The sequence below is a fragment of the Candoia aspera genome, chromosome 4, assembly GCF_035149785.1.
Source record: "Candoia aspera isolate rCanAsp1 chromosome 4, rCanAsp1.hap2, whole genome shotgun sequence".
NCBI lineage: Eukaryota > Metazoa > Chordata > Lepidosauria > Squamata > Boidae > Candoia > Candoia aspera.
In genome coordinates this window covers 115,321,192-115,332,167 of record NC_086156.1, presented here as the reverse complement: position 1 = coordinate 115,332,167, position 10,976 = coordinate 115,321,192, and positions in this window count along the sequence as shown.

Genomic DNA, 10,976 nt, shown 5'->3' with positions numbered 1-10,976 from the left:
TCATCTCCGTTTCTAAGCCTTGGAGCCGGCGTTGTCATAGACACTTCCGGGTCATGTGGCCAGCATGACGACTCGGAACGCCGTTACCTTCCCGCCGAAGCGGTACCTATTGATCTACTCACATTTGCATGTTTTCGAACTGCTAGGTTGGCAGGAGCTGGGACTAGCAACGGGAGCTCACCCCGCCGCGCAGTTTCGAACCGCCGACCTTCCGAGCGACCCAAAGCAAAAAAATATGTCCCTCTGCCTGGGGACCGATGGAGCTGAAGCAAGGACTGAAGTGCTTAAGCTTTTTTTTGAAAATACTAACATTGTTTTTTGCTTAGAAAAAAGAGGACATGACCAAAGACCTAAGAAGGTTCTGAAAATAAAATATTATGTTTTTAAATAAGCAACATCCGGGAACTAAACTCCAGATGACATCAACGTGCAACACACTTTCTGATGCCGTGGGCACAGGGCCCACTGCAGATATAATCAATTGGTGCAATATCTTTGTTGTGAAAACAGCATGGGCACATAACATCACAGAGATAACTGTCAGCCGTTGATTGATAACTCTAACCCATTTGGAGGGCAAAAAAGAACAAGATGGCCAAAATAAGCAGAGGTAATCAAGTTTTAGACAAAACGCACAGGTGGGCAAGAAAAGAACAGGAGACATATATAAGACATCCCCGCACAGAAGTCATTACCACTGTCCACCTAGCTGAGGAGCACTCTGTCTCATTTTGCTTTGTCCCTCGCTCTGGCTTCCATTGTTCTTCCTTGCTGGGGTTAAGAATGCAAACACAAGATTTCTTGGGGCATGACCCTGCCCCAAATCATAAATATTCCAGCTAATTTGGGATAGTGGGCATGCTGACCTGCAACTCCAAGGTCAAGCTTTCCACTGTCAAAGGACTTACAAGTAACCAGATGAAAGACAATTTATTTTGCACCATGCATGGAAGGATAAGGTGGACAAGCCACTAGATTTGAGGCTATGAGCTGCAGCCTATGAGAAGAAGGGGGCATTCCTTCATGCCAAAGGGGAAGAAACATAGGAGAAATTTAGAGTTATAATCACTGCTGTGAAGAATATGAGAATGAAGTATACTTGGGGCCCAGTTCTCATTGACATAGCAAAACTGAGTCTTAGTCCAAACAGGAATCGGTTTCAGTAGCTTTGAGCAGAATCTGATGGTTTCAGCAGAATGACCAAATGTAATGTGGAGTCTTTGGTGCTCTCTAGCCATGTTGTTTTCTTGCAGACATTTTATTGCCGGACTTCAGGTTCGCACTGAAGATGTTGCCTAGTCTGGCCATGAAATGTCTGCAAGGAAACAACAAGGCTCAGAGAACACCAAGGATGCCACGGTTCAACCCTGAGCTCCAAATATTTGCTTCAAATGTAATGGTATGTGGGAATGTCCTCGGGAGACAGTGGGAAGAGCCACAGCCAGGGAACAATTGAATAAAAGGCATCTGAGCCCGCAGAAGGAACGGGGGTGTGGGAAAGGTCTCTGAAGGGTCCCTCCCTAGTCTCTTGGGCTGTAAAGGTGATGGGGGAGAAATGTACTTTCAGACTTGCAAGATTCTGTTAATGTAAACTTACAATAAAGTAGAATTAGCTCATCTGGGTGTGCTTCCTGTCTGGGCTACCTCGCAAGGCCAACACCAAATAAGTGTTGTGATATAAGCTTTAACCCTTACATATCTGTGTGCAATGTCACAACAGTCATACCCAGGGCCGGATGAAGGCCAGCTGCCGCCCCAAGCACAGCCCAGCAATAGTGCCCCTTGGCATTTCCATTGCTTAACCCACAAGACAATCCAATAAGTGCTGAAGGTGAAATCAGAGATTAAAAATTCAGTTTTCTTCCAGGCCATCTCCCAGGCTGGGCCCCACAACTATATTAAATGTAAACTTCTTTAAAAATATATGTATTTAACACTAAATAGCAGTAAGAAATATAAGCGAATTATTCACCTATAACTAGGGGAATAAGGAAAAAATGCAGATTTTCAACGCTTTTTAATGCAGTTTTAAATAAAATTGTTACAAGGGAAAAATGCAAATGCAAAAATTTATGGAAAACTAAAGTTGAGGGTGGCAGGGAAAGAGTTAAGGGCATGATAGTAAAGGTAAAGGTTTCCCTTGACATTAAGTCCAGTCGTGTCTGACTCTAGGGGGCAGTGCTCATCTCCGTTTCAAAGCCAAAGAGCCGGCGTTTATCCGTAGACACTTCCATGGTCATGTGGCCAGCATGACTACACGGAATGCTGTTACCTGCCCGCCGAAGCGGTACCTATTAATCTATTCACATTTGCATGTTTTCGAACTGCTAGGTTGGCAGGAGCTGGGACTAGCAACGGGAGCTCACCCCGTCACGCGGATTCGAACCCCTGACCTTCCTATTGGCAAGCTCAGCAGCTCAGCGGTTTAACTCGCAGCGCCACCGCATCCCTGAAGGGCTTGATAGCTAGGGGGGAAAGCTCTGTGGTGCCCCCCTTTCCCTTGGTGCCCTAAGCACATGTTTATTTTGCTTAATAGTTAATCCAGAGCTGGTCATGCCTTCATTCCTCCCATTTCCTCACCATGGAGGCCCATGATAGTTGTACTTAATACATGCATAAACTTTCTGCAGAAAGAGATAAGAAGCAAGTTAGTGAGAAATCCCCTCGTGCAATCAAGGATTTCCTTCTTTTCTAAACGCAGGAACACCAGCCACAGGATAAATCTTAGGCACACATTCACTGCCTCCATGAAAACAAGATTCTTAGGCTTATGGTGATGGTGGTGTTTACAGTTTATAAACTCTAGACCAGGAACTTCATAAAACTTTTTAAAAACTTACATCCCCTTCTTTTTTCCCCTCTTTTTGTCTTGCTACTCCTGTATAAATCACATCAACTTATGACAAAAGGCTTATTCTGGCTCACTCTGAACATTGCCCCTGCTAATTGTATGTGATTTAAGCTGCATTAAAAACCCAGGGAGAGCTAGTTTGGTATAGCAGTTAAAAATGCTGTACAAGGAGATGGGAGACCTGAGTTCCAGTCTCGCCTTAGACAGAAAGCCAGCTGGGTTACTCTGAGCCAGTCCCTCTCTCTTAGCCCTAGGAACAAGAAGGCAAGGGGAAACCACTTCCAAAAATCCTATCAAGGAAACTGCAGGGACTAGTCCATACAGTCACCAGGAGTCAAGATGGATTCAAAGGGCAATCGTAACAATAACACCACAGAAGGTATAAAACTAGAGTGAAAAATTACAGCTGTATCCATTGGGGAAGCACATGGAACCTCAGTAAAACCTGTCCTAGTAGCTTGGATTTGATTTAAACGGATTAGGGATCACGAGATGCAGCTGCATCTAAAAATAAGAACATCTCAAGATTCTGTACCCCTTTTAGATGTGCCATTTTCTCACTTCCTGTTATCCTGGCCACCTGTGGCTAGCAGAGCCATGCATTTTGTCACCTTCTTATATGCAGACTGAATATCTGCTTGTCTGTCTGTTGAAGAAAGCCAGTTATAGTGGGAAAGAAAATGGAGTGTCACTCAAACCATGGGAATTATTTTCAGTTCATTGTCTTTTGCATTCTAGATGTAGAAGATTCTTTATTCACTATTAACTTTTGGAAGTTCATGAAACTAAATCCCACCACTAAATGGATACTTGTGATTCCCTTCTAGTAGATAAATGGAATACACCACTGTGCCATTGTCGGCCCTTTAGCCTCCTCGAAGTAGAAAAGGAAAATTTGTTAAGGCAAAAGTTCACCCTACTGATTCAGCTCTCGGTTAAAATTAAACATCAAGACTCTGGCAAGGGAAACAGAAATTTCAGTACTATTCAGGCAAGACATTAGCAATGCTAGCCGGCCAAAACAATCTTGCTTTTCCTTCTGCCTTTATCAGCGCTACAGAAATAAACAGATGGCTGATTTTATGCCTGAGAGATGAGTAAACTTTAGATTGGCTTTGATTCTAATTGTACTGTTCTTATTCTTTACAATTTGTATACTTGAAAGCCACTGGCAGTATGCTCCAAGGCTGACCCATGGAAGGAAAGGAACAACTGTCTTCCTGGAATGTGAAAGTGGGTGAGGAGCTGCATGGATGTTAAATGCAAGGTTTCTTTCTATCTAGGTTGAGAATCAGGTTGAAGTTGGCTCACTGGGAGCAGGATTTCTACCTGAGAGTTTTCCTAAACTTCCCAGATGACCATCAGAATGCTTTCATGATAGGCTTTTAGCTAGGACACTTGGCCAATGCCAAGCATGAAACTCAGCCAGGAAAACTCTAAATTCCCAGCTGACGACCCCTCAGAAAGGTGGAGAGAACCCTCTTGAGATACTTGAAATTTTGTCATATGCCTGAATCTAAACTGAGAGATTCTGTAATTCCCAGATAATCCTCAGGCTTCTCTGATGGTAGCAAAAAGCCACAGAAGGCCTCATCAGATGAAAAAAGAATTTTTGACCTTCCACAGCAGCTCACCCCCAAGAAAGCTGGGAGGGAAAAGGGTGCAAAGATCAAGGAGATGAAACCAAGAGACTTCTGATCTCCTGAATCTGCAGAAATCCTCAAGGCAAAAGCTTTCAGGTAGGAAGCTTTCCTTTCTAACAGCTAGTTTTAAGATTAAAAATCAATGGATGGTTGAAGAGAGTAGAACTTTTGAACTTGTATACCAAGCATGGACCAAACTAAGCACACCTGGGTAAATTGCTCACTCTTAGCTTCTGGGAAGCATAAGGCTCATCTAGAAGCTCATTTATCTCTCATCTGAGCATAACATGGGAGAGGTGTTCCACTTGGCCCCATTAACTTCCTCAATGCTTAATAGTCATTTGGCTTGAGCTCTCATTTCAGGGAGCTCTCCTGAGCACCTCTAGCTCCTTTTTGGCACACCTTGTTGTGTAGGAGGAGTTGTCAGGAAAGCTACCTGAAAAGGTAGAAGAGACCCTTGCTCTCCATTAGCTTAATTTCACACTCAGCATGGAAATGAAGATGCTCTCAGCTGAGCAGCAAGCTTGAAGCAGATACCCACTGAACCCCCTTCCTCCTGACTCAGTTGAAGCTTAGTACTCAGGTAGGAGGTGAAAAATCTCCAGTTCAGTAGGAAGCTTGAATAACCTTCACCCTCTTGCTTCTCACTAGCTTCACTGAATCCTACATACAAGTGAACCTTAGCATACAAATGGACATCCTGAGGGAAGATGTCTCAGTGGGGCATCCATCGGCTTCTTTGTTCCCTACTGCCTTACTTGAGTTCTAGGACTCAGCTAGGAGATCAAAAAGCTTGCTACTGAGCATGAGACTTCAAGCTCTGGCCTGTGTTATCTGAAACTTAGCATTCACATGGGTGACTGGAAAGAGCTCTGGCTTGGAGGACCCCCCTACCCCCAGCTAATTTAAATCCTAGGACTAAGGTGAGGAATTAGAAAGCATCCTGTTGAGCATGAGATTTGTTAATTGGTAACAAGTTCTCTTGTTACCAATTAGCAATTAAAGCATTCAGCCGTGTCTCAGCTGTACCTCACACTTGGAGTGGACACCCAGCTAACCCCTTGATCCATGCTAGCTTATGTGAACCCAAGCTCTCAGCTGAGTAATCACGATGCTCTCAGCTGAATAGCAGGGTTGGAGGAGATGTCCAATTAAGCTCCTTAGCTAGGAGGTGAAAGATCTCCCAGTTGAGCCTGACATTTGGGGTAAGCCCCCTTGCTCCCCACTAGCTTCACTGACTTCTAGCAGTCAGCTAGATGATTGAGGATATCTCAGTGGAGCATGAGGGTTGGGGCAAGTAACCTCCTTGTTCTTCATCACCTTATTTGAAATCTGGACCTCAGCCTGGAGATCAAGAAGCCCCACATTAAGTATGAGACTTGCAGGAGCTTCCCTTGCTGTCCACTTGCTTATCTGAATCCTAGCATTCAGCTGCTGAATGTCTCAGCTGAGCATCATGCTTGGAAAAGTTACCCAGTTACTTTCCTTCTTCCCCACTAGCTTACTGGAACCCTCACACTCTCTATAGGGGGGATAGCAATCTTCTATTTAAATGTCAGATCTGGAGAAGCATTCATGGGGTCCTCTTGCTCCTCACCCTTTTACAAACTCCACCTCTTGGAAGATGATCAAGCAGCTCACTGTTATGGGTAAGGAGTGGAGCAGGCACCCAGTGAGCTCCCTTCATCCCAGTTAGCTTAGCAGAATGCTAAGCACTCAGCTAGGAGGTGAAAGTAGGCTTATTCCAAGCTTCATTCCTAGCATGAAGCTTGGAATAAGCCTACTTGCTCCAAACTAGCCTCACTACATTCTAGAGTTAGCTAATGATTAAAAAGTTTAGCATTGGGCTTGGAGCAGACCCTCAGGTAGCCCTGCTGCTCCCCACAAGCTTCTAGGAACCCAGGCTCTCAAACTGAGTCATCAGAAAGCTCCCAGCTAAGCAGCAGGCTTGGAAGCTTGGGGAAAGATAGCTCCCTTCCCCCAGCTTAGCAGAATCATAGCAGTCAGCTAGGAGGTGAAAGTAGGCTTATTCCAAGCTTCATTCCTAGCATGAAGCTTGGAATAAGCCTACTTGCTCCAAACTAGCCTCACTACATTCTAGAGTTAGCTAATGATTAAAAAGTTTAGCACTGGGCTTGGAGCAGACCCTCAGGTAGCCCTGTTGCTCCCCACAAGCTTCTAGGAACCCAGGCTCTCAAACCGAGTCATCACAAAGCTCCCAGCTAAGCAGCAGGCTTGGAAGCTTGGGGAAAGATAGCTCCCTTCCCCCCAGCTTAGCAGAATCATAGCAGTCAGCTAGGAGCTGAAAAAAATCTCCTAGTTGAGCATGAAGCTTGGAATAAGGCTCCTCCCTCTGAACTAGCTGCACTGAATTGTAGCATTCAGCTGGATGGTTGAGGATGTCTTAGCCAGGCATCCTCCCAGTTCATTGCTAGCTTATTCAAATTCTAGGGCTCAGCTAGGGATCAAGCTGCTGTCTCTTAAGAATGAGACTTGTAGCAAATCCCCTTCCTATTGATTGGCTCAGCTGAACACTAGCACCCAGCTAGAAGTCTTCCAGTTAAGCATGGTTTGGAATAACCCCCTTGCTCCCCACTAGCTTTCCTGAATCCTAGCATTCAGCTGGGGATGAAAAATGTAAAAGCTCAGCATGCAGCTTGGAGTAGTTCAGCCCACTAGCTGATTCAAGCTCAAAGGGTCCTTGGACATAAAGAAGCATGCTGTTGAACATGAGGCTAGTAGCTAATTCCCCTGCTCTTCAGTAGCTTATCTAAAGCATAGCAAACAGCTGTTAAGAATGTCTCATCAGGCTTGGAGAAGACAAGGTAGCTTCCTTAATCCTCACTAGTTTATATAAGCCCAAGATCTCAGGACAGTGATCAAGCTAAGCAGCAGATACATAGTTAGCCTTCTTGCTCCTGCCCTAGCTGAAGCATAATATTGAGGTAGAAGGTGAAAAATCTCCCAGTTAAGCATGAAGCTTAGGCTAAGCCTTGTTGCTCCCTACTTGCTTCACTGAAATGCAACAGTTAGCTGGACTGAGACATTGCAGCTGAGCATCAGGCTTGGGTAAGAAAGCCCGAACCCCCTTTCTATCCATTAGCTTATATGAACCCAAGCTCTGAGTTGTGTGATTATGATGCTCCCAGCTGAGCATCAGCTTTGCAGTAGATAGCTAGTTAAGCTGTTTCCTCCCAGCTTAGGTAGAAGCTAAGCTATGAGGCGAAAAACCTCTCAGTTGAGCCTAAAGCTTGTGGCAAGCTCCCATGCTCCCTACTAGCCTATATGCATGCTAGACCCCAGTTGAGTATGAGGTTTGTGGTGATCATTGCTGCTTCCCACTAACTTTTCTTAACCCTAGTACTCAGCTGTATGATCAAGGAGCTCCCATCTGAGTTCCAGATGGCCCTCAGTTCCCACTAGCTTATTTGAATAGGACCACTCAGGTAGGTGCTCAAGAAGTTTCCAGTAGACATGAAGGCTAAGCTGCTTTTTTCAACACTAATTTGAGACCTAGCTCTTAGCTGTGAGCTAATCCAGATGTTCCTAAACCTGACTTGTTCTCGCTTGGCTTTGAGCAGATATGCTGGTGACCCCCTTTTCTGCACTAGCGTATCTAATTTCTATCTTTCAGGGATAATAACTGACTGAAGCCCTAGAACTCATATGGGCAAACATGAGGTTTGGGGTGGGCTTTTTAGAAGCTGCATCACTAGCTATTGTGGCATTTAGCTGTAATCTTGATGGCCAGAAGCCTACCAATAAAGTATCGGACTAGATAGATATCCAGGTAACCCCACTGTTAGCTCCTCAGCTTGTCTGTTGCTGATCTGAGTGGTCAGAAATAATTTGAGCACCAGTGATGGTCCCAGTAACTCCACTGAAGCCCATTTCCTTTGTTGGAATGAGAAGTCTCCTAATGTAAGCCAGGCTCCCTTAATCCCATCTAGGTTTCCTTGGCATTATACTAAACAAGGAGATGAGGAACAAGGTGGCAGGTAGGCCAGATGGAAGGTGCAGATCCTCCCAGCTTTTTGTGAAGCTTGGAAGAAACTAGCAAAGAGTGTTAGAACCCTCTTCACCATTCATTTCTGAACTTTACCCTAAACTGAGTGACAGTTTCCCAGCTTAGCATGGTACCTAAGTGTACATCTGTTGCTTCCTGCTAAACCCTCATTGAAACCTGATCACCAGCAAGGATGTTTGGAGCCCAGTCTTAGCTTTGGGCAGAATTGCAAGTTGCTCAGTCACAGAGGTTCTCAGCTGGGTTGCACAGCTGAAACTTCAGGGATTGTAGTAGAATCAACTAGATTACCCTACAACTTGTTGCAAACCTGCTATTAGGAACTTCGGTCCATTTGGTGGATCTTTGATCATATGGAGAACACAACAAGTCTTACTATTCATCAACAGCTAGGAAAACTAAATACAATTTCAGGAAATCGGAATAAAAAGGTAGATACAGTTCCTTATCCCAAGACATCTTACCTTGCCCACCTGCCCCAGAAGTGGCAACTGATTCTTGAAAAGTCCCCTTTCTTCCAGTATATTGTCATTTATTTCTATCTTCCCAGAACCCAAAAAATCAAATAACAGTACCTCTTCTTTACTCACCAAATCAAATGCCATAGAAACCATCAGATGTCTGTTGCCAATCTGCACTCAGTTTCTCCTTGAGAATGATCTCCCTTGGTTAATAGGGCCTTCACAGTTTTACTCATGTTATTAGGAAGTGTCATTTAAAAACAAAGAGAAAATTAGCAGTTAGTGACGTCCTTAGAGCTGGCATGGAGGTGTGAATTGAAGGTGTGAAAAAAACATCATCTGTGTGGTCTGGGGGACATAACTGAGTTCCAAAAATTGCCATGTGAAATGTATTCAAGCATGGAGAACTTCCCTTCTTTCTCATTTATGTCTTTTTGAGGTCCAAACATTCTGAGGAAAACAGGGGTGTCAAACACCCAGAGGTTAGTTAATCTGGTCAACAAGACCTGTAAATATTTGTTTCTATTTACTTTCTCACTAAATTATTATCCAGTCATTACTATGGTGTTGTCCAAGAGGCTGAAGAAGCAGCATTTCAGAGTCTTAAAAGATCAAAGCACTGCTTCCCATTTGTGTGTAAAGCTGTTGGAATTTAGTGATACTTGCGGGCACTGTCCAAACAGTTTACTCAGGCCTGAGAGTAGACCTGGGCCTCTTCCTTAGTTGTGCCTTCTTTTTTGTCTTTAAAGCATTAAAAGTCTTGCCATGGATTGGAAAACTAATCTCCAAATCCTTTCTAGCTGTTTCCTGACAATTTTCCAGCAGGCCATTACAGCATAAACGTGGGCAGAACTTGACAAAACAAACACTTTAGGAAGGATAATAGAGCTGAATCCTAAGAGGACAAAGTGCAAACTCTGTACTTAAACAATACCTTTACTCAGGGACAGCTAATAAGCTATCAAATGATCTATGGAAGATCCTGCTGCTTATTGGAATCCCAGTGTTGCCTGTAAGCTTCAGCCCTACAAGTTTGAACTTACTCTCCCAAGCGAATGCTGCTGTTCAAATAATTTCAGAAAGGTTAGGGTGTTCACATTGCATGGGAAGAGATGTATGGCCCCTTGTTAAGTCCAGAGACTAAAAAGGGGCCAATGAGGTCAGTTAAAAGTTCTTCTAGGGTTTTAAAACCTGTTGCTCAGTTGAGGTGTCTGATATTGTTACGGAATCCAACCATCCAGAAATTTGCAAAAGGAAGAGTAAAAGCTAGCTCCAAGCTAGCAATTGAAAGCTGGAGGGATTCTTCAACAATCTGATACTTCTCCAGAAGCTTCCCTGAGCCTTATCTTCAGAGCTGGGGATTATTACTAAAATATGGGGCTGTTTGCAGTTGTCCTTCTCGTAGGCTGTGATTGAAACCCTTGGAATTCTCAGCCAAGATGGCCTTTCTGGCTGGTGATTTTGGATGTTGCAATTCCAATACAACTATATGACTCAAAGTTGGGGAAGGTGGAGAGAATCTAGGGAGTGGCCAAAGAACTTGGCAGCCAACTACTGAGGCTCAATATTGGAATTGTGAGAAAACCTCTGTGTGGTGTTCCAGTGATAGCTTAATTACTCTCAGCAAGCAATGTTCGCTCAAGAAAACTTAATATACCACACTGAGCTTTAACGAAAAAAGGCTGCATGCATTTCTGCTGAAAATGGAGAAGGAAGGCAGCTTAGTCTTCCTTCTGAAGTTTTTCTGAAGCTGTTGTTAAGCTAATAACTTGCATATTGCCCAAGTCTGTTCAGATGCCCTGCCTTTTCCAAGTCTATGAATATTTGATTTCCAGACCGCTGGAGATCTGAGCAGGTTCTCCTGCCCTCCTTTGGCTTGCAGTGGCCTATTGCTTGGCTGGTTTAGGTGGGGACCATGTTAGCTTCTCTGTTGAATTATTCCTCTGACCCAGTTGTTGCTGTTACTAATCTGAATTGGAGAGTCGGTTCCTGGGATA